A 25,656-nucleotide genomic window follows, 5' to 3' on the forward strand; every position below is an offset into this window, starting at 1 on the left:
AAAAAAAAGGCAAATCTTGTTAACATATTTCCCTGTGTACCTAGTCATAGCTTCATTTTTCTCTTGTCAGTTTGCCTTCAATGCGCAATCATCATCTTCCTCAGAGTCAGTACACACATTCTTGTATGATTTTATCTCATTTTTATGTCCTTTCAATGGTTGTGTGCCATATGTACTTGTTAGTCAGTTTCCCACATAGGTGCTTCTGTGATTTGTCCTGTTGTTGCAATCTCTCTTAGGTATAGCACTGATGAAGTTGACTCCATTTATAGAGTAAAAGGCCAGTGACAGATTAGACATAATAAGCTGAAAAGCAACAACAGTAGTATATTCAATATAGATAATGAATATTTTGTAAATGTAGACTTTAGAATTATTATTTAAATTTTTTTCACAATTAATACAATACTTTTACTTTTTACCCATGTTCCCTTTGGGAGAATAGTCTCTTAAGCAAGTGAGCTCTCAGCCACTCTGTGTATGTGTGTGGGCATGTTTGTGTATTTGCATTTAGATAGTTAAGAAATAAATATGAATTTTATAATAAATTTTGTTTCCTAATGTACCATTTCCATGACATTGCCTTTAAACTTCTCATTTTATTTTTCTAAAGAACTTTAGGGAAAAAATGGTAAGTATTCTTAAACATGTTTCTCACAAACTACTTTACATAGGTGATTTTTTGAGGCCTTGACATTCCCAATCTCTTAATCCATATGCTTTCTTTGTATTGTACTATTTTTGGATGTCTACTTTTATCTCTCCAAATTTTGGTTATAGACTTGTCCATAGAGAGTTCTCTTCATTAATTTCCACTTCTAAAAACCTATTTCAATACCTCCTTATTCCATTCCATATCATTTCTTTCCTGTTAACATTAACTTTTTTTCTTTTTTGAGCAATGTTATAGGCTTACTTAAAAGGTGAGGAAATTAAGGATATTAGGTTGACAGGAACTGAGTTCCTTCTCTTTATTTGTCAGAACACATCACAATTAGGTCCTCTGGCTAATTCCAATATCTAGGGCCCACGTTTAGGTCAATGAGACTTTCCCAAACCTGCAGAGATCAGAGAAGACCACTAACAGGCTGAGTAAAGCTTGGCTACTCATTGAATCTTCAAAGCCTGTATAAATTCTGCTTGCTTTTCTTGGTCCATTAACTTGATACTCATTCTTCCACTGTGCCTGAACACATTTTCAGATATAATAATATTTCCAATGTCATTCTTGCAATGTTTTCTTCCAATATCAGTACTCTTTTCCTATTTATTCTTTGTTTTGCACTTTGAATAACACATGATCTTCTTTGCAACCAAATTTTATTTAATGGTTTTAGAAGAAATACATATCCTAGGAAATTTTCAATTGTTTATATACCTCTGTCAGTTTTCAGTGTGAAAGACTAAGAAACTGTTGCCCTAGCAAGTTGCCAAATATTATTTTTCCTACAGCATGATAGAATATGTAAAACTTTAATATCTTTTAATGATATCTTTCAGTGGTATATTTTGTTTCAAACATAATTTAATTCAGTTATATATCAAAATTATGTACCTAAGAAGCTTGATACTTCTGCTGCAGGTAGATTGCGGACAGATGGGTGTCTTTACTCTGTTCTTCCTCATCCTTGTCAAGTACTTCTCCTATAGTCTGTTTTTACTGAAGTTTGGAAGAGGAGGTTGACCCACTGTACCCAAATACATTACCCTAGTATTCCCAGGGTACTATTTCCAAAGACTGGTTTGGAAATTTTTTTCTTCTAACAATGGCAATTTTCCTGTTTAAAATTGTTTTCTTTCTTTTCTGGAATTTTGAATGACACAGTGATCATGTTGACAACTTGAATTGTGTTTGATGTTTTCGAAGAAATTTATATGCCAAAAGTTTTTCATTTGGTTTATACCTCTCTCTCAGTTCTTAACTTTTGATGTGAAAGTCAAAGAAAACACTGTCCTAGGAAATTGCCAAAGAATTTTTTCCTAAAGCAGGATATAATCCTTAAAACTGATATTTTTAAGACAGTTTTAATGAAAATTTTCATTTCAGAAAGAATTCATTTCAGTTATATATTAAACTTATTTATGTAGCAGACTTATTTGACTACTGTTACAGCAGAACTATGGACAGATGAGTGTCTTTACTTTGTCATCTATTTTCAATTACCTTTCTGGTGAATGAGTTTGTATATGTTTTCATCATATTCTGAAAAGGTGGAAGGTTCAATGCAAGAACAATAATTGACATCTTTTTATACAGAGGGAGGGCTATACAGCAACATTGTTGGGTATAATTTTCAATAATATTCATTTTTTTGCAACCAGACATGTATGGTAGTACAAAAATGTTATCTTCTAATTACTGAGATAACCTTGGAATCTCACATTTTCAGTCTCAGAAATATGTCTGTTAGAATCCCACAGAACACTATGGTAGTTTCAAAATGTTGTCCTCCCTTCCTAACCTGTTATCTTATTACCAAACAGTTCTCAACATTACAAATACTTTGCAATACTTTCCTTTTTTTCAACTATAGTAAATGTTCTTCATTCTTTTATACTTTTCCACATAAATATTAATTCTTCAAACTGCAATCTTTTTTCAATGTTTGCAGAAGGAGGTTATATTTTAAGAAAAGTTTATGCACAATACATATCTCAATTTAGAACTTTTCATGTCAATGACAGAGAATGCTGCTGTTCTAGCATAAATCCAAAAGGTTTTTATAAAGCACTAATAAATGAACTCTGGTGTTGGAGAAGACTCTTGAGAGTCCCTTAGACTGCAAGGAGGTCCAACCAGTCCATTCTGAAGGAGATCAGCCCTGGGATTTCTTTGGAAGGAATGATGCTAAAGCTGAAACTCCAGTACTTTGGCCACCTCATGAGAAGAGTTGTCTCACTGGAAAAGACTCTGATGCTGGGAGGGATTAGGGGCAGGAGGAGAAGGGGACGACAGAAGATGAGATGGCTGGATGACATCACTGACTCGATGGGCGTGAGTCTGAGTGAACTCCGGGAGTTGGTGATGGACAGGGAGGCCTGGTGTGCTGCGATTCATGGGGTTACAGAGTCGGACACAACTGAGCGACTGAACAGAACTGAATAAATATTTAACACTCTCATTTTTCTAATATTTTTTGTTTTATTTTGATTTACAAATTGAATGAAATTAGGGAACATATCTTGTTAGTAACATGAAGTAGACTTCATGTGGTAATAATAACAGATGCAGTTTGTAACACAAGGGTACTTTTACCATACGCTTTCATAAGTAAAAACTGTAGACATCTTATCATACATGTGATCATCTTTGTCTTTTATTGTGAAAAAGTCCACAAGCCCATTGTAGGATCAATGATTGTCATGGCTTATACCAGGGAAAAAGTTCTACTCTATATTCTGTCATTATTTTCTTTCTCAAGTTAATGTTTTTTGCACAAAACTGTGAGAGACTTCTCCAAAGAAGATATGCAGATGGCCAATAAGCACATGAAAAGATGCTCAACGTTGCTCATTATTAGAGAAATGCAAATCAAAACTCCAATGAGGTACCACCTCATGCCAATCTAAATGACTGTCCTCAAAAAACTACAAACAATTAATGTTGATGGGAATGTAAGTTGTTAGAGTCACTGTGGAAAATAGTTATGGAGATTCTTTAAAAAACTAGGACTAAAACTACTATATGACACTGCAATCCTACTACTGGGTGTATATCCTAAGAAAATCATGATTCAAAAAGACACATGTATCCCAGTTTTCATTGCAGCGCTATTTATAATAGCCAGGACATGGAAGCAACCTAGATATCCATGGACAGATGAATGGATAAAGACGATGCAGTACATATACACAATGAAATATTACTCAGCCATAAAAAGGAACAAATTTGAGTTAGTTGGAATGAGGTGTATGACTAGAAGCTGTTAAACAGAAAGAGTAAAACAAATATTGTGTATTAACGCATATATACGGAATCTAGAAAAATAGTCCTAATGAACCTATTTGCAAGGAGGGAATGGATACACAGACTAGAGAACAGACTTGCGGACACCACAGGGGAAGGAGAGGGGAGGACAAACTGAGAAAGTAGCATTGACATATATACACGATCACGTGCAAAGCAGATAGGTAGTGGGAAGCTACTATAGAACACGGGAAGCCACGGTGGTGCTGTGTGGCTACCTAGAGGGGTGGGACAGGATGGCGGAGGGAGGCTCAAGAAGGACATATATATAAATAAGCTGATATATAATGGTTGATTGGTTATACAATGATATATAAAAGTTGATTCCTGTCCTTGTATGGCAAAAACTAACACAACATTGTAAAGCAATTACCCTCCAATTAAAAAAGAAAGGAGAAAAATCTTTGGGAAATAATAATGTCATATTTTGGTTTTGGTTTCACTCTGTAAATGAGAAAAAAAAGAGAAAGGTTATAAAGCAACATTACTTCTCCTGGTTAACATGGCATTAGGAAAATTTGATTTCAATCCTTAGAAAGATGGGACAGTTTTAAAAGAAGAATAAAGAATGAAAAATGTTTCAAATTATTGTTCTCTTGCTGATATTGTGGCTTCATTTACTTGAATGATTATTTCTTTGTTTTATTTTTCAGGTAAGGGTGAACAGTATAAAGATAAATACCATTATTTTTTTTACACTCTGTATCTTATGCCTCATCTATTTATTTTACATTGTCTTTAATTGTCAATGGCCATTGTTGTCAACCCCAACCTATATACCTAACTTCCCATCATATTTTTTCATCTTATTATTCCAACTGAAGTTTATGCTCTTCATGTGTTATTCTGTGATTTATCTTGTTTTTGTTATCTAAAAGAAATTTCCTTTTTGTCAAGTATGTACTACTAAGAATTTACTTGCAAATTTGGTATTTTTAGTTTCTGATATGAAAGCTTTGTCCAGATAGTTTCAGTCATTTGACTTAGACATCCTTTCACTCTCATTTAATATTTCATGCCCCTCCCTTTATTTGATTTTGTGAAAGTGAACTTCATTAAGCCATGGTTAAAATCAAATTCCCATAAAATGCAGTTATGTTTTGATCAGTTGACAAAGTGTTGTGAAAAGAGCCTGATCCTGAATATCATAAGAGCAGTGGATCAAAATTGTGTAATTCAGCTTTTGGTGACCTTACATACAGAGAAACTACAAGTATAGGAGATTTTTGTATGTATATATATATATATATATTCAGCAAGGCTCAGATAAGTAATTAAAAATTTAAAAAAACTAAGTAATAAAAGAGTAAATGCTTTCAGAAGAAATCATGAAAAATTTTTTAGGTAATTAACCAAATATAATATTTCCAAAGTTTTCTCAATTCAGACAATGTATTCATTTTTCTTTTTCATTAAATACTATTTATTTCTCAAAAGGAAACTTTCAAAATCTGTGTGTGTGTTTGTGTTTTGTGTGTTCATCTACATTCTAATAATTTAATTTTATATACAATTTTCAACAAACCTGAATTTTCTTTGTGTTTCTTTCCAATGAAATTTAAATTCTTTCATTTTATTTTACATACAAACTTCAGATAAAAATTGGTTAGGTATATTTGACATCCCTTTAGTCCCCAAACACTTTAAAAGACTTGCTTTCCTGATGTCTTAAACATACCCCAGCTTTTAATCAACATGCCCTCATTGGCCTGCACTCTCCTGAATCTCTACCCTTCTAGGACAATCATTTGCTGGTGGACTTCTACCATATTCCTCCCTTTTCTTTTTTTCAAGACCTTTTCTTTCAAGAATAAAATTTGAAATCATTTATTGGTGAAGGGTAAACTTGAGGGTCCTTCTTACATTGCCCTTAAGTCTATTACCCTCAATTTTCAAATACTTCATATAGTTTTTTCCTGGAACTTTTTTTGTATCCAAAGAGTACAGTTTTAATTCATTCTTATTTACTTTTATTGACACAACTGTGAATCTGGCCAATTGCAATTACTTCAAATATTTGTGGAAAGAGTTTCTATTACTGCATGCATGCATACTAAGTCGCTTCAGTCGTGTCTGACTCTGTACAGCCCTATGGACTGTAGCCTGCCAGGCTCCTCTGTCAGTGGGATTTATGAGGCACAAATACTGGAGTGGGTTGCCATGCCCTCCTGCAGGGGATCTTCCTGATCCAGGAATCGAACTCGGGTCTCTTACGCCTTCTGCATTGGCAGGCAGGTAATTTACCACTAGTGCCTCCTGGGAAGCCCCTCTATGTTGTTCAGTTCAGTTCAGTTCAGTCGTGTCCAGCTCTCTGTGACCCCATGAATCACAGCACGCCAGGCCTCCCTGTCCATCACTAACTCCTGGAGTTCACTCAAACTCATGTCCATCGAGTCGGTCCATCGAGCCATCCAGCCATTTCATCCTCTGTCGTCCCCTTCTTCTCCTGCCCCTAATCCCTCCCAACATCAGAATATTTTCCAATGAGTCAACTCTTCACATGAGGTGGCCAGAGTATTGGAGTTTCAGCTTTAGCATCAGTCCTTCCAATGAACACCCAGGAATGCTTTCCTTTGGAATGGACTGATTGGATCTCCTTGTGGTCCAAGGGACTCTCAACTTTATATTGTTAGGAAAGCTCAAAAAATAATACATATATCAAACGTAAATACTTGATGTAAATTTCACCAAAACTACCATCCTGCAGTGTCTCCAAAAGATTTTTTCCCCATAAAAGCAGAAATTAGTCGTTAAAACTTTAATATCCTGTTTTTCTAATGACATTTTTCAATATACTTTTGTTTTTAGAAGAAATAAAATTTATCTCTTTAAGGCAAGCAGCAGAGGTCCTGTGGCCACTGCTGTGCTGTGCTGTGTGCTGAGTCACTTCAGTTGTGTTTGACTCTTTGTGACCCTATGGACTCTAGCCTGCCAGACTGCTCTGTATATGGGATTCTCTAGGCAAGAATAATGGAGTAGATTTCCATGCCCTTCTCCAGAGTATCTTCCTGACCCAGGAATCAAAACCCCATCTCTTACATCTTCTGCATTGGCAGGCGAGTTCTTTATCACTAATGCCACCTGGGAAGCCAGCCACTGCTACAGATACTGTTTTGAACAAGTGGGTGATTTTTTTTCTCTCTGGTTCTTCATCTCTTTTTAACTAATTTTGTTTGCATAGGTACATGTAATATTTTTTTTTCTGAAAAGGTGATTGAGATATCATGAACTCTATTTTGACATGTGCTAAAGCAGTTATGTCATCATCACTTAACAAAGTGTGAATAGATAGTCTAAAAAAGCAAACCCTGCATTTTTTTCTTCAAGCAGTTCAGTATGCTCTACTTCACTATTGTGGATATTTTATACAACATATTTACAACAAACATGAGACTTGATTGCTTGTTTTTAGTAGCAGGCAAAGAATTTATTGAAAGTAACCGACCAAATGGGCCCCCTTGGTGGCTCAGAGGTAAAGAATCCACCTGCTAATTCAAGAGATATGGGTATGATCCCTGTGTCATGTAGATCCCCTGGAGAAGGTGATGGTAATCCACTCCAGTATTCTTTTTTTAAGTTGAGAGCATTTATATCTGAAAGTTGACTACTTTTGCCCAATATATTAGTATAGCTCAGTTAAATAAAATCAAGCTAGCTCTTAGTTTTGTATGTGTGTTAGTCACTCAGTCACATCTGACTCTTTGCAACCCCATGAACTGTAGCCTGTCCGTCTCCTCTGTCCATGGAATTCTCCAGGCAAGAATACTGGAGTGGTTTGCCATTCCCTTCTCCAGGGATCTTCCCAGCCCAGGGATCAAACTTGGGCCTCCTGCACTGCAGGAAGATTCTTTACTGTCTGAGCACTAAAGAATCATAAATTATGCAGATCACAGAAATGTTATGGAAGAAAACCACAGGACTGTTTGTTCCTTTGTCTTGCAATTGTCCCTAACCTGAAAATTCTTAACCAAAACAAGCCTGACTCTCAAACTGAGCAAGCTCAATTCTGAAAAGAGAAAGGAAACATGAAAGTATTTGTAAATCAATAAAATTTCATCATACCAAATTGTCAAGGTCTTGATAATAGAAAAGACCATTGTTGACTTAAAAACAATCACCACACAAAAGTTGAGTTGTGTTTTATTCGGTGGGGAAATTTGAGACTTCACGCCTGGAGATGGTATCTCAAGTGACCCTGAGAGAACTGCTCTGAGGAGGCACGGGAAGAAGTCAGGTTATATAGCAGTTTGCAACAAAGGGCATGCAGTCAGAAAATAAAAAATATTTTTGTGAATTAGACAGGACTAGATATCCTAAGTTAAGGAATTTAGCACTTTTGTATGTATGGGAGGATGCAAGAGTTTTCTGGGCTCACTGAAATCATTATTTCCATATGCACCTCAGCTGTCCTGGGACCAGTATCCTGGTTTTTTTCCACATCCTGAGTTCCTCAGTGCTCACCCTAAGGAGTGGCTGCAGCCTGGGGGCTGCCAGATTGCACAGATATGCTTCTCCTTCCTGAGCGCCCTGGAGGGCTGGAATTGCGGGCAACCATGACATCCTTCTCACTCCTGTATTCTTGCCTGAGAAATCCCATGGACACAGGAGCCAGGCAGACTATAGTCCATGGGTTCACAAATGAGTCAGACACAATTTAGCAACTAAACAGCAACAGTAGCAACAGACCATACAGTAAGAGCCCAAGTGATGTCAGGTAAATCAAAAACAAAAGGATAACCACGAGTAGTATCATTCCTGAAATTTTCCCTCAGGTCAGCAAGATCACTCCTTTTCCTCTTTTAATTTTTGACCAATATTCTCAGAACAAAAGGAAGTTATCAGTCATATTGGTTCATACATGTATGCTTGCACATATGTTGTGTATGTATCTGTGTTTGTCTATACTCTGTTACATTTAATGTTGTATGTGAAATTTCCACTAAATTTAAATTCTTTTTAGTTTCTGAGGCATATTTATAACGGTGTTTCCTTTCATTTTTTTAGATGACCTTCATTAAAAAATTGGTAAATTTTTCTTACCACTGATATTCCAAGCCCTCACTAAACTACCCTTTCTCAACTGTTTGAATATTTCCTGTCCTTTTAACCTTAAACTATTTCTGGCTTCCTTTTGCATGGACATCTACTCTAACTTCCCAAATTATTTGCTTAGGAACTTCACTAATATTCTCTTCATTTCTGTTACCCTATACCTGATTCTTTCCCAATGCTTCCTTTGCCTATTCTTATGTTTCTTCCCTATAAATACTGTTGCATTCTATCATTTAGAGTTTTGCCTGTTTCATTATGTTTTGTGAGGTGAAGGAGGTGAGACTGATTGGAACATGGTTTACATTCTATATGTATTTTCTGGAACACTTCCATTCCACTTAGAACCTCTGTTATGTTTTCGAAGAAGAGGGGCCATTAATATGCCATGGATACCTCTTCAAACCTTATGAGATAAAACAAGACTCCAAAGTTATTGAGTGAAGTTTCTACTGCTCTTGTCCTTTCAAAGACTGTGTGAATTCATTGGTCCAGTGTGGGCTCTAAGCTCACACACATGATGGTGTTTTTTTATCCCAGAAGAAATCCTGTCCTACCTCCTCCCCTGCTATCATTTCTGGTTTCTTTGGCACAAGGGTTGAATGAAAGTGAAAAAAAAAAGTTTCCTTTGACTTCTGGGAAGGGCACTGAACCTTCTCTGAAAATGATGCCAGTTCTCAGAAAATGTGGGTCAGGCTGAGACACGAAGTTTTTCAAATGTCTGTCCTTTTCCTTTCCTGATATTTCACCTTCAGTTTGAATGAATTTTGAGTTCTTTCCGTTTTTATCAAAGAGTGAGAAGAAAAAAAATCCCAATTCCCTTTGATGTATTTCCCTGTGAACTTAGTTAAAGATACATCTTTCCTTGTACCATTGTCTTCAAGTTCATTTAGGCATTCATTGCTAGAAACACACATAAAACAAGGTGATATATTATTTGTCCAATGAAGATAATGTGAACAGAGGAAACTAGGAAAATAATTCAGTGTTTTCTACTGGGAGCAGTGGCTAAAGATTCTTGATTCAGTGTTTATGACTAACATTCAATTGAGATACAATAAAACTAAGATTTGGACTACATTATATTATGCAGATATTATATAAATATATTATGTAAATATATTACGATATATTTACATTATATTTAGTAGACGTTAAGAAACTTATTACAGCAAGTATACTGAATAATAAGAGCCCATATAAAGTCAAAAGGAACACAAAAATTTTGAAAATGCAACTATCTGAACTAATATTTCTAAAAACCTCTCTTCATTTAAAAAGTTGAATGCAATTCCCTTTTGTTCTTTCTCTTTCTTAACACAGAATATTCTCTGGATAAAACAGAGGAGCTTTCAGCCATCATCAGTGAGTTTATTTTGTGTTCATAATGTGCATGGGTAAGTGTGTTTCAGTGTATCTAGAGAGTGTTAACATTACTTTTGGTTTCTTCAAAATATTTCACTTTTCTTTGTGTTTGTGTTCCATGGTGTGTACATGAAGCTTTCCATTTTATTTTCCAGGTGATCTTCGGAAAAGACTTGGTAAATTTGTAACTCTTCACTCCAGTAACTCTTCCATTGCCTGCTTTCACGTTGTCTTAAACATCTCCTGGCCTTTTATCTGGCTCACTTTTCACCTGGCTGTCCATTCACCTGGCAATTTTAGGATATGAGCCTCTTTCTTATTTCATTCTTTTCATTGCTATTTCCCTACATTCCATCATTGCTCATTACACTTTTTTTCCAGCTCCATCCTATCACATTGCCTTTGTCTGTCGGCTCAGGACTTGCCAAATTTGTTTTGATTTTCTGAGGTAACGGGATTGGACTGCCCAGCACGTGGTTTACCATTCTATGTTTTCTGAAAAATGTCAGTTAACTTAGGACCCAAGTATCCAAGTTGAAGGAGACATTACTGTAGTGTTAATTCCTTCCCAAGCTTGAGATATAAGAGGATTTCCAGTTTGGTAATGAAGTTTCTCACTCCATTTTCCTGTTAAAGATTTTATAAAATCTGATGCTATCCACTGGTTAACTGTGAGAATGAGTCAAGACTTTTACTGTTCTTGAATGTATTACTCAAATATTCAGTCTTTAAATATTTTACAATATTTTTCTTTTTCCATCTACAGTATTCTTTGTACTTTTGCATTTCTTTACATGCAATTAATAGTTATAAAAACTGCAATGTCTTTTCAATAATTAACCAAGAATGTTATATCTTAAGAAAAATTCACATATGGTATATCTAAAATTCAGGACTTTTTATGTGAATGACAAGGAAAGCTGTTGTCCTAGGATGATTTTGACAAATTCAAAAATTTTTTTCAATACTTTAAATTTCAAAGATTAATATCTTCCTTTACTAATAACATGCTTCAATTGTATCTTGGCTTGCATATTGGATTGAACTTGGGTACATATCCCTTTAAAGCATGTAGCAGGCTTCATAAGACTATTGCTGCTGCTGCTAAGTTGCTTCAGTCATGTCTGACTCTGTGCTACCCCATAGATGGTTTCCTACCAGGCTCCCCCTTCCCTGGGATTCTCCAGGCAAGAACACTGGAGTGGGTTGCCATTGCCTTCTCCAATGCATGAAAGTGAAAAGTGAAAGGGAAGTCGCTCAGTCGTGTCCAACTCTTAGCGACCTCATGGACTACAGCTCACCAGGCTCCTCCATCCATGGGATTTTCCAAGCAAGATTACTGGAGTTGTTGCAGGAAGGCAAACCCCCTTCCAGGGCCTGAAACTGGGCTCTTGTCTAACACTCGGAAATGAATTGTCCAAGGGGACACATGTGCTGACAAAGGAAGAGATTTTATTGGGAAAGGGCAGCCGGGTGGAGAGCAGTAGTGTAAGGAAATCCAGGAGAACTGCTCTGCCGCGTGGCTTGCAATGTCGGGTTTTATGGTGATGGGATTAGTTTCTGGGTAGTCTTTGACCAATCATTCTAATTCAGAGTCTTTCCTGGTGGCGCACGCATTGTTCAGCCAAGATGGATGCTAGTGAGAGAGATTCTGGGAAGTGGACGGACACGCAGTGTCTCCTTTAGACCTTTCCCGAACTCTTCTGGTTGGTGGTGGCTTATTAGTTCCATATTCCTTATCAGGATCTCTTGTCATAAAACAATTCATGTAAATGGTTACTATGGTACCTGGCCAGGGTGGGCGGTTTCAATCAGTGTGCTTCCCCTAACAGAGTGGGGTGCCATTGCCTTCTCCACATAAGACTATTAACACAGGTCAAATTTCTGACAGACAGGTACTTTAACTATACAGTTTGTCATTACATTTGCAGACCCATTTCACCTATGTGAGCATGTTTGTCTTTTGTTATGAAAAAGCTAGAAAGCCAAATTCAAGACCAAACATTGATTCGGCTTATCCCAGTGGAAGCTCCATTTTACCTTAATTTCCTTTCTTATAGTAATTCCTGTGAAGAAAAGGATGAGGGAATAAAAAGCAGCATTAGCTCGCATGAGTGATATGGCCTTTGGAACATTAGGTTCCAACTCTTAGACAAGGGAGGTCATTTTTATTGAATGAGTAAATGATGGAAAAGAATCAAATTATTGTCTCCTTTTACATTGTGCCTTCATTTGGTTTACATGGCTCTTTCTTCCTTTTATTTTTCAGATAAGGGGGAACAGGATAAATGTAAGTCCCATTAATGTTTCACAGTTTGCACTTTGTCATGTTTCTTTTGTTTCTTTGACTTTGGTCTTCAATCTCAGCAATTATCTTCCTCAACTGCAATGTACATATAGCTTTACATTATTCTTTGTCATTTTATGATTATTTCAACTGAAGTTCCTGCCCCCTTCATTTGTTATTCAATGCTCTATTATTTTTGCTTTGATTCGTAGTATCTGTGTAATTCATGTAGACATTTTCCTCTTGGTAAAGTGTATATGCATATTAACTTACCTATAAAATCTTGCCATTTTAAAGTTTCTGATTTGAAATTTTTATCCAAGATATTTTCATTCATTTGATTTTAAAACCCCTTCACTGCCACTTAATATTTCATTTCCATTCCCTTTATTTTACTTTGTGAAGGTAAGTTTCATTGAGGAATGAGTTAAAATCAAACTCTCATAAAACAGTTATGTATTAATCAGTTGACAAAAATATTTGAAAAGAAGTACCACAAACCTGAAGATGACATAAAGCAGTTGTTAAGGATTCTGTAACTCAGTGTTTGATGATTTCATATGGGAAAACTACCACTCGAGGACAGTTGAGTATTTATATTTATGCCTGCACTTTGCTGGAGCAGCCGTGAAGAGATACACCACGTCCAAGGTAAGAGAAATCCAGGTAAGACGGTAGGTATTGTGAGAGGGCATCAGAGGGCACACACACTGAAACCATAATCACAGAAAACTAGTCAATCTAACCACACTAGGACCACAACCTTGTCTAATTCAATGAAACTAAGCCATGCCCTGTGTGGCCACCCAAGACAGGTGGGCATGGTAGAGAGGTCTGACAGAATGTGGTCCACTGGAGAAGGGAGTGGCAAACCACCTCAGTATTCTTGCCTTGAGAACCCCATGAACACTAGGAAAAGGCAAAATGATAGGATACTGAAAGAGGAACTCCTCGGGTCAGTAGGTGCCCAATATGCTACTGGAGATCAGTGGAGAAATAACTCCAGAAAGAATGAAGGGATAGAGCCAAAGCAAAAACAATACCCAGTTGTGGATGTGACTGGTGATAGAAGCAAGGTCCGATGCTGTAAAGAGAAATATTGCATAGGAACCTGGAATGTCAGGTCCATGAATCAAGGCAAATTGGAAGTGGTCAAACAGGAGATGGCAAGAGTGAACGTCAACATTCTAGGAATCAGAGAACTAAAATGGAGCGGAATGGGTGAATTTAACTCAGATGACCATTATATCTACTACTGTGGGCAGCAATCCCTTAGAAGAAATGGAGTAGCCATCATGGTCATCAAAAGAGTCTGAAATGCAGTACTTGGATGCAGTCTCAAAAACGACAGAATGATCTCTGTTCGTCTCCAAGGCAAACCATTCAATATCACAGTAATCCAAGTCTATGCCCCAACCAGTAACACTGCAGAAGCTGTAGTTGAACAGTTCTATGCAGACCTATAAGACCTTTTAGAAATAATACTCCCAAAAGATGTCCTTTTCATTATAGGGGACGGGAATGCAAAAGTAGGAAGTCAAGAAACAACTGGAGTACCAGGCAACTTTGGCCTTGGAATACGGAATGAAGCAGGGCAAAGATTAATAGAGTTTTGCCAAGAAAATGCACTGGTCATAGCAAACACCCTCTTCCAACAACACAAAAGAAGACTCTACATATGGACATCACCAGATGGTCAACACTGAAATCAGATTGATTATATTCTATGCAGCCAAAGATGGAGAAGCTCTATACAGTCAACAAAAACAAGACCAGGAACTCACTGTGGCTCAGTTCATGAACTCCGTATTGCCAAATTCAGACTTAAATTGAAGAAAGTAGGGAACACCAGTAAACCATTCGGGTATGACCTAAATCAAATCTCTTATGATTATACAGTGGAAGTGAGAAATAGATTTAAGGGACTAGATCTGATAGATAGAGTGCCTGATGAACTATGAACGGAGGTTCATGACATTGTACAGGAGACAGGGATCAAGACCATCCCCAGGAAAAAGAAATGCAAAAAAGCAAAATGGCTGTCTGAGGAGGCCTTACAAATAGCTGTCAAAAGAAGAGAAGTGAAAAGCAAAGGAGAAAAGGAAAGATATAAGCATCTGAACGCAGATTTCCAAAGAATAGCAAGAAGAGATAAAGCCTTCTTCAGCGATCAGTCCAGAGAAATAGAGGAAAACAACAGAATGGGAAAGACTAGAGATCTCTTCAAGAAAATTAGAGATACCAAGGCAACATTTCATGCAAAGATGGGCTCGATAAAGGACAGAAATAGTATGGACCTAACAGAGGCAGAAGATATTAAAAAGAGGTGGCAAGAATACACAGAAAGTATAAAAAAAAATCTTCACGACCAAGATAATCACGATGGTGTGATCACTCACCTAGAGCCAGACATCCTGGAATATGAAGTCAAGTGGGCCTTAGAAAGCATCACTATGAACAAAGCTAGTGGAGGTGATGAAATTTCAGTTGAGTGATTTCAAATCCTGAAAGATGAAGCTGTGGAAGTAGTGCACTCAATATGCCAGCAAATTTGGAAAACTCAGCAGTGGCCACAGAACTGGAAAAGGTCAGTTTTCATTCCAATCCCAAAGAAAGAAAAATGCCAAAGAATGCTCAAACTACCACACAATTGCACCCATCTCACTCAATAGTAAAGTAATGCTCAAAATTCTCCAAGCCAGGCTTCAGCAATATGTGAAGCGTGAACTTCCAGATGTTCAAGCTGGTTTTAGAAAAGGCAGAGGAACCAGAGATCAAATTGCCAACATCTGCTGGATCAAGGAAAAAGCAAGAGAGTTCCAGAAACACATCTATATCTGTTTTATTGACTATGCCAAAGCCTTTGACTGTGTGGATCACAATAAACTGTGGAAAAATCTTCAAGAGATGGGAATACCAGACCACCTGACCTGCCTCTTGAGAAACCTGTATGCAGGTCAGGAAGCAACAGTTCGAACTGGACATGGAACAACAGACTGGTTCCAAATAGGAAAAGGAGTACATCAAGGCTGTATATTGTCACCCTGTTTATTTAACTTCTATGCAGAGTACATCATGAGAAACGCTGGGCTGGAAGAAACAAGCTGGAATCAAGATTGCCGGGACAAATATCAATAACCTCAGATATGCAGATGACACCAGCCTTATGGCAGAAAGTGAAGAGGAACTAAAAAGCCTCTTGATGAAAGTGAAAGTGGAGAGTGAAAAAGTTGGCTTAAAGCACAACATTCAGAAAACGAAGATCATGGCATCTGGTCCCATCACTTCATGGTAGATAGATGGGGAAACAGTGGAAACAATGTCAGACTTTATTTTTTGGGGCTCCAAAATCACTGCAGATGTTGACTGCAGCCATGAAGTTAAAAGATGCTTAGTCCTTGGAAGAAAATTTATAACCAACCTAGATAGCATATTGAAAAGCAGAGACATTACCTTGCCCACAAAGGTCTGTCTAGTCAAGGCTATGGTTTTTCCGGGGGTCATGTATGGATGTGAGTATTGGACTGTGAAGAATGCTGAGCGCCAAAGAATTGATGCTTTTGAACTGTGGTGTTGGAGAAGACTCTTGAGAGTCCCTTGGACTGCAAGGAGATCCAGCCAGTCCAATTTGAAGGAAATCAGCCCTGGGATTTCTTTGGAGGGAATGATGCTAAAGCTGAAAGTCCAGTACTTTGGCCACCTCATGCAAAGAGTTGACTCATTGGAAAATACTCTGATGCTGGGAGGAATTGGGGGCAGGAGGAGAAGGGGATGACAGAGGATGAGATGGCTGGATGGCATCACGGAATCAATGGATGTGAGTCTGAGTGAACTCCGGGAGTTGGTGATGGACACTGAGGCCTGGCGTGTTGGGATTCATGTGGTTGCAAAGAGTCAGACATGACTGAGCGACTGAAGTGAATTGACTCATTTCTCAAAAGAGATTTTCAAATACTTTATGTGCGTCTTTCTGTGTATTGTGGTGTGTCTTATTTTTGTGTGTTTATCTGCATCCTAATAATTTAAAATTTAATTAAATATATAAAAAATTTCCCCAAATTTGAATTTCTTTTTCAATGAAATATAGTTTACCACTTCATTTTACAGATGAAATTCAGAAAAAATTTGTAAAGTATCTTTGATTTCCCTCTACTCCCAAAACACTTTAAAATGTCTGCTCTCCTAATGTCTTAATCGTATCCCAGGTTTTAGTCAATATGCCATCTTTGCTTGCACTCGTCTCGATTTCTACCATTCAGGGCAATATTTTGCATGTCAACTTCTCCCATATTTTTTTCCTTTTCTTGATTATCAGGGCTTGAATAAAATCTGAAATGACTCATTGGTCAAGCGTAAACTTGAGGATCATTCTTAAATTGCCCAAAATCTTATGACTCCCAAACATGCAAACACCTGACATAATTTATTTCCTGGAATTTTTTATATCCAATGAGAGTGACTTTAATTCATTCTTACTTACTTTTATTGACACAAATGAAAACTGGGCCAACTGCAAGTACTGCAAATATTTGTGACAAGATTTTATATTGTTCAGTTCAGTTCAGTTCAGTTCAGTCGCTCAGTCGTGTCCGACTCTTTGCGACCCCATGAATCGCAGCACGCCAGTCCTCCCTGTCTATCACCAACTCCCAGAGTTCACTCAGACTCGCGTCCATCGAGTCAGTGATGCCATCCAACCATCTCATCCTCTGTCGTCCCCTTCTTCTCCTGCCCCCAATCCCTCCCAGCATCAAAGACTTTTCCAATGAGTCAACTCTTCGCATGAGGTGGCCAAAGTACTAAAGTTTCAGCTTTAGCGTCATTCCTTCCAAAGAAATCCCAGGGCTGATCTCCTTCGAATGGACTGGTTGGATCTCCTTGCAGTCCAAGGGACTCTCAAGAGTCTTCTCCAACACCACAGTTCAAAAGCATCAATTCTTCGGTGCTCAGCCTTCTTCACAGTCCAACTCTCACATCCATATGTGACCACTGGAAAAACCATAGTCGACGGACCTTATGGGGTCGCAAAGAGTCAGACACGACTGAGCGACAGGCCTCCAAGGCCAGAAGATAATGTACACAATGTTGTTTACGGGAAAGGTATGCAGAAAAAATCCTGGTTTTGATAAAGACAAAACAGATGTAATGTTTGGGCTGACTCTGTATGACTTTGCATCTTTCATTTACCTCTATGTACAAGTCAAGGTATAAAATTCCCTTTTGAAAATAAAGTGACGGACCAAGATCAGTTCCACAAAAGCCTGGTTCCCCCGTGTTTTTCTTTCTTTCTTTCTCTCCTCTATTTTCTTACCTGCAACATTCTCTCTTTCTCTCTCCCTAAATCATTTTCTTCGCTGACACCGTTTCTCCTTCAGGTTCCCCTGGATCCTGTGGGGGCTGGACCCTGGCATACCTCTGCTTCATTGACTATGGTAAAGCCTGTGTAGATCACCACAAACTGTCGAAAGCTCTTAAAAAGATGGGAATACCAGACTGTCTTATCTGTCTCCTGAGAAACCTGTATGCAGGTCGAGAAGCAACAGTTAGAACCCTGTATGGAACAACTGATTGATTAACGACTAAGAAAGGAGTACGACAGGGCTGTCTGCTGTCACCCTCTTTATTTAAGCGATATGCTGAGCACACCATGAGAAATGCCAGATTGGATGAGTTACAAGCTGGAATCAAAATAGAGAGAAACATCAACAAACTCAGATATGCAGATGAAACCACTCTAATGTCAGAAAGTGAAAAAGGAACTAGAGAGCCTCTAGATGAGAGTGAAGGAAGAGAGTGAAAGAGTCAGCTTAAAACTAAATACTAAAAAAACTAAGATCATGGCATCTGGTTCCATTACTTCAAGGCAAACAGAGGGGGAAAAGGTGGAAGTAGTGAGAGATTTCCTCTTCTTGGGCTCTGAAATCACTGCGGATGGTGACTGCAGCCTTGAAATCTGGAAACGATTGCTTCTTGGCAGGAAAGCTATGACAAACCTAGACAGTGTGTTGAAATTCAGAGACATAACTGTTGACAAATGTCTGTATAGTCAAGGCTATGGTCTTCCTAGTTGTCACATATGATTGTTAGAGCTGGACTGTAAAGAAGGCAGAACGCCAAAGAATTGATGCCTTGGAACTGTGGTGCTGGAGAAGAGTCCTGAGAGCCCTTTGGATAGGAAGGAGATCAAACCAGTCAATCCTAAGGGAAATCAACCCTCAATACTCATTGGGAGGACTGATGCTAAAGCTGAAGCTCCAGTATTTTGGTCGCTTTGATGCGAACAGCCTGACTCATCAGAAAAGTCCCTGGTGCTGGGAAAGATTGAGGGCAGGAGGAAAAAAGAAGGCATCAGAGGATGAGATGGCTGGATGGCAACACTGATGCAGTGGACATGAACTTGGGCAAGCTTTGGGAGATGGTGAGGAACAGGGAGATCTGGCATGCTGCAGTCCATGGGGTCACAAAGAGCCAGACACAACTGGGTGACTGAACAACAATAAGACTTAGAAGTTTAAAGAGAGGGAAACTTTAATAAAAATTTTTTGTCAGTCTTAATTAGAATTTTTTATTGTATTTATTTTTTAAAATTTATTTTTATTTTTTATTTTTTATTTTACTTTACAATTCTGTATTGGTTTTGCCATACATTGACATGAATCCACCACGGGTTATTGTATTTATTGTCAAAATATTTTTCATTTATATTATTCCCTAGAAGATATTGCTGAGTAGGTGTTTGTATTTTTATTTTATTTATTTACTCCTTAATTGAAGGATAACTGCTTTACAATGTTGTGTTGGTTTCTGCCATACAATGCAAATCATTCATAACTATACCTATCCCCGCCCTTTTTAATGAAATTGATTGCAAAATAAGGAATTGCAAATAGCTAGAGATGCATGGGAGCATTACCAGATAATACTAGTGTGCAAGAGTGGATAGGTGATTACACATATGTAAGGAAAACAATCTACTCATTCGCATGAACTGTTATCACACGATAAATTGCCAACATAAGAAGTGGAGAATTAGATCAATTCATATTTGGAATTTTGCCAGGTTGATGTGACAGGACAATGACAATAAGAGTTTTATTTATTAATAAGAACATACTTGAAATTATTAGCCACGATACATAAATAGGAAAGGGTATGAAATCAGGAGTGACTGATGAATTAGAAGAAATAAAGGGGCTTAGTGAGACTGACACAGTGGAGGAGTAGGAGTAGTTAAGTGATCAAGTACAGAACTTTACACCTTTAGTTTCACCTGCATATTCAATTGTGGGTGTCATCTGCTGCCAAACTTAAAAGGGAGAGTGCATCAGTAAGGGGAAGAATCACAAGTGACAAATATCCAACATATAAGTTGATTAAAGATATAAGTTTATGTCTCACAGAAAAGAATTCTAGAACTGGGTAATAGAGTAGTCCCATGAAATTGTCAAAAACCCAGTTCATTTTAATTTCTCCACCATTTATGTCAGATTACATGTTATATAGTTTTTGAGTTCTAGCCATCATGATATATTACAGCCAGCAGAAAGTAAAGCATAGAAAGGCACAATTTACCTTTAAGGACACATCCTTATAATTCAGCTGATATACAGCATCATCATTTATCCACTTTCAGTAGAGGAGATAAAGAAATCTAATAATTATATTAGCTGTTATAAGAAATTATAATAATAAGGATAAATAAAGAAGGATAAAATAAGGAAGAAGGGAGAACTGATATAAGGCAATCATCAGTCTGTGTCCAGAGCTTCATCTTGAGAATGAACAAGTAAGGAATAAGAAAAATATCTGTTTGTATCTCACTGGGGGAGAATTGTGATTTTCATTGGGGATCAAAGTAATCATTTCTCATGGAGTGGGGTAGACTATGAATTACAACATCAGCACATTCTTCACCTGCACAGATGGTTAGGGAGCCTGATTCAGAGGACCAAAGTCTGAAAAGTGGTCTTAGGACACCACAGAATGTGTCCTGGGGAAAGGTGAAGATGTGGGATCCATCTGTCATATTATAGAAAGATACATCTCCAGCCTCATAATCCAGAAATACCCTCACAATAAAGGGTTTTTCTCTTAGAGTAAGAGGGGTTTCTGGGGAGGTGAGGGCCCAATACTCCCCTTCATAGAACCTAATGGCCCAGAAACCATTCTTTGGAGACATTGTGACCCTCTCCTTCCTTGTTACATTATCCCTACAAACTCCCAGGTCCCAGGAACAGGCGTCCCCAACCTCTACGTCCCAGGAGTATCTCCCTGAGATGATGCGCATTTGACCCAGCACACAGGGAATGGAGCTGAATCTCTCTGAGGAGCTGGGAATTTCTTGACACATTTCTTGCCAGGAAACTCGTCTCCCTTCTTCAGACAGGAGGAGGGCAGGATGAGCAGTGGCTGCATCCAGGGTCAAATTTACTGCAAAGACAAGTAGACCATCATGTTTCTGGGAAGGGTCTCGGTAGGCCTGGGCCAGAGGGTTCTTATTCTCTGAGGACTCCTTTGACCCTGGGTAGATCAGCTCACTTCCACCCAACATTCCTCCAGACCGTCCCACAAAGAAAAAGGTCCCTTGTGGATCATCACATACTCACCGGCTTTGAATTCTTCTTTCCTCCAATCTACAAGGAACAAGTGAACATGAGAACCTACCATCTGAAAAACAAAGCTGCCTTCTGTCCAAAATACTATGAGTATAAACTCCCTAGGATTAATTCAAGAATAATAGCAATCAAAGAAAATACCCTTTTATAAGTTAAACTGTTTTTTAAAAACATTCTTCTAAATTATGTCTGACTTGAGACTTGACCCATCCCTATGGCCTCTAAGTTGACATTCCTGCAGGATAAATATCTAGACTCTATTTACAGTGTTTGAGAGAAAATAGGGAACGTGGTGTTTCTGACAAAATAGCTTGTTGATCACATTAGTTTCCTCAGATTTTAGCCAATGAAAACCACTTTATATAGAATGTAAGACACAATTAAAGAGTCTCCTAAAAGTTAGCATATCATGCACATTATTATCTCTTATCATATGAGTAATCTATGGAATTCATGTTATGTATGCTTTGGAGTTTCTTTGATTTTCAGTATATGTTTCACACACAGTAGATGTTCATTTAAAATATTTTTGATCATAGGAGTTTCTTCAGCAGGGTCTATGTAACTCACCAGGGTATAATGGTACATTCCTCCAGGCTGCAAAAGAACAAAATAGGAAACCCTTTACCTTTTTTTCCTTACCAGATTTCTCTTACTATTGTTTTCTTTTTCTGTTGTCTTTATTCCCTTTCTTGTTTTGAATCCCTTGGGCTTTCTTTTTCTATCCTGTATTATCTTCATACTCTGTTTTTTTTCAAACATGAAAATAAAAGAGGTCAGGTGTAGGAAAGGTAGAAATAAAGAAGCAACAAAAGATCAGAAGGATATTGGAGGAGGGTGAGGAAGATTAAATAAAGATGAGAAGGAAGAAAGGAGGAAAGAAGAAAAAATATGCTGAATCACTCATCATTTACCTTCAAAGACAATTCACTGAAATTACAGAAATTTAGAAGGTAATGTTAGAAATTCTTCTTTGCTGACCACAGACATTTTTATTTTCCTACTGCACTAGAGGCAAGACTCAAGACAGACACAAGAATGGAGTTTTCTGAGAGCTAAGCATTACTCACCATGTTTGTATTGAGCCTTCCTCTTACCTGAGAGACAATATAGAAACACACATATATGAGACAGGATTTCTTAACATCATAAGGAAGAGGCAATTAAAACCACACATCTGCCAATGTTTGTGTTTGCATACTAATCAGGTATTGCTCATTCAAAAATAATGACAGAAATCTCTAAAGTTCATTCCATATGAAACATTTACTAGAGTATGAAGAATACAGTTTGATATATAGAGTGATGAGGATATAAATAATTCTTATAATAGGTTACTAAAATTATATAGGAATATCTTATAAAATCATTTTAGAATTTAGGAATATATTATCAATGAAGTTTATCTGAGTCAAAATGCAATACAAAAGACTCTGAAGGATGAACAATTTGTTGAATAATTGAATTAATCAAACCAAATATGAAAGAAGAATAATAGCTATGATAGGAAACAAAAATAACAAGGCAAAATCAAGAAAAACATTTATATACCTTGGTATCTTGAGAATACGGTCAAGAGAAGTTCACTAGCAAGTCTTAGTCTTCTAGCCTAATCCCTGTCATGTCAACAGGCTTATGACAAAATTATGATAATCATCTGAAGATTATATCAAAGGAAGGAAGGGAAGCAAAGAAAGTATGTTTCTAGAAATTATATCTCTAAAAGGATGTAAGAATAACAATTACCAATTTCATCCTGAAGTTTCCCTGAAACTCAAAAAAGTGTCAAGGAAAAACAACACAGAAAAGGAAAATAAGCTGAAACTCAAAATGGAAGAAACTCAAAAAAGTGTCAAGGAAAAACAACACAGAAAAGGAAAATAAGCTGAAAATTTCTGGGTCACAGAAAAGTTCACTAGCAAGTCTTAAGATGACATTTGTTATCAGTAGATGAGGTCCTTGTGGATGAACTTGTCTCACTCACTGGGTTTGGAGACTGAACCCTTCTAAGAACTGGGACAATATCATGTGCAAAACAATGGGCCTTGCATCTCAGAGGACAACTTGGAGAATCCAAGTTAAGGAAAACTTTCTATTAAATGGAGAAAACCACATTTTAAAGAAAATTTATTATTAATGGAGAAAACCACATTTTAAAGAAAATTTATTATTAATGGAGAAAACCACATTCTTCTAGCCTAATCCCTTTCATGTCAATAAGCGTATGATAAAATTATGATAATTATCTGAGGATTATATCAGAGGAAGGAAGGGAAACAAAGAAAGTATGTTTCTAGAAATTACATCACCAAAAGGGTATAAGAATAATAGTTACCAATTTCATTCTGAAGTTCCCCTGAAAAGTAAAATGGAAGAAACTCAAATAAGTGTCAAGGAAAAACAACACAGAAAGTGAAAATAAGCTGAAAATTTCCAGTTCACAGAAAATTTCCAGTTCACAGAAAATGATAGGATGAATGGAGTCAGAAAACAAAACAAAACAATACAAAAATGGGAAAATGGCAAGGAATTGCACTTCTATCTTAGAAAAGTGAGGAAAAGAAATGAACTTCATAATTGAGTGAATAAGAATGGCTAAGGTGTTGACAGAAACTAACTAGGATTTGATCTGGTTCATATTTCTTTTATGCATAGTTTTAAGGATATATGTAGTTAAAAATTTTGATCAAAAATATACTTAATAAAATAATCTTAGAGTGAATGTTATCTTGGTTGTAGTGTAGTGATGTTGATTTTCTAATTTTACAAATCTTTCTAAATATATCAGATGAAGCAGGATATCATTAAGTGAAAACATCATTTGTATATTTAGGGTAAACATGTGTAAGTCCTGAAAAAGTCTTTAAGGAAGATGTCACAAACATTGATAAAGTGAATGGCTGTAATAAGTCAGGGTACAATATTTTTGTAAGGCAGATGGTTTCTAAATCTTTACACTTAACACAACTGCAATATATTTAATTTAGTTGTCAACTAAAGGACTTTCAAAATCAGTTGTGAAAGCCTGTAGTCTCTGGTTTTATCACCTACTGCAGAAAGCCAAAGAATTGAGTGTCATGGCTCTAAAATCTTTCCATTCCTATTAACTTACATCATTGAATGTTTTCTAGAAAACATATATAGAATAGAAACCATCTACCTATCAACTTCATGCATTTCATCTCACCAACTTCCTAATGAAACTTGCAAGTCCCTGCAAGAGAGAAGAAGCCAGTCTTTATAGGAAATGCATGGTATGAAGTGAAAAGAGAGGGAATGGAAAACTAGAGAAGGTATGGAAACAGAAATGGACAAATTTAAAATGGGGCAATTCCCACACCAAAATATTAGGGTGGAACTAATAGACATGCAGAAGAAAGGCATGCCAGTACAAGGAATACAGATGAGAAGTCAGGCAATGTTAAATGTTGCATCAGTCATTTTAAAGGGGATCAAGACTAATGAGACACCAGAAAATTTACCTAGTTTATTCTGAAGTACTTCTAAAAAGAAAAAAAAAGGAAAATAAGTGTAAATGATATGGGAAAAAAACTACAAAGAGAATGCAAATTTATTGGAAAATTCATATTTAAAATTAACCATATCCAGTTTCAGATGAACACACACACACACACACAAATTGACTCAGAGGTCAGTATTGTTCAGAGATATGCTACAGTAAATGAAGAAAGGAGAAATGGAGTAAATGTAGTTAATTGACAAATGTTTTAGGATTATTATTTCTGGTGGTTAATTTGTAAAATTACTCTTGATACCTTTGGCAATATTTAGGCTCCTATTGTCTTGTTCATTGGCTTTAGTATGGTCATTGGATGTTTTTAGATGTATTAGTCAATTCTTATCATGGCAGTAGCTACAGTGTATGAAGTCGCCGCAGACACTGTGTAAAGGAATACCGAAGCACTGCTGGCATACAGCATATACTGTCAGGCTTCTGAGTGCCTCTTTTTACAACCGTTATTGCCACCAATTAATTTGCTACCTTGTTGTATGTGAGTTTCTGTTTAATTCATGCATGAATGAAACTTAACCCAATCACATGGGTGCTGAATCCAGGAGAAAGGAGTAGGTTTTCTGAGAGACACTCTGTTTCTCAACAACCATGCTTTTTACTGTTTCTACTCCTCTTTGAGAGAAAATATCTAAACACACAACGTAAGACAGGTTTTCTGAACATTATAAAGCTGCAACTAAAACTCTGAAGTGAAGCGAAGTCGCTCAGTCATGTCCGACTCTTTGCGACCCCATGGACTGTAGCCTACCAGGCTCCTCCCTCAATGGAATTCTCCAAGCAAGAGTACTGGAGTGGGTTGCCATTTCCTTCTCCAGGGGATCTTCCCAACTCAGGGATC

The 25,656-nt window shown here is 37.2% G+C and overlaps 1 long non-coding RNA gene across 1 annotated transcript; it reads right to left on the bottom strand.

Moving 5' to 3' along the window:
• Positions 1-21,130: 21,130 nt before the first annotated feature.
• Positions 21,131-23,640, bottom strand: LOC120870602. Its single transcript, XR_005722819.1, has 5 exons — positions 23,619-23,640; positions 23,030-23,050; positions 22,354-22,380; positions 21,854-22,027; positions 21,131-21,301 (listed from the first exon to the last, which is right to left on the bottom strand). It is a non-coding gene; the product is annotated as an uncharacterized LOC120870602 (long non-coding RNA).
• Between the last annotated feature and the right edge of the window lie 2,016 nt (positions 23,641-25,656).

This window comes from Oryx dammah, unplaced genomic scaffold, assembly GCF_014754425.2.
Source record: "Oryx dammah isolate SB20612 unplaced genomic scaffold, SCBI_Odam_1.1 HiC_scaffold_11, whole genome shotgun sequence".
Lineage (NCBI taxonomy): Eukaryota > Metazoa > Chordata > Mammalia > Artiodactyla > Bovidae > Oryx > Oryx dammah.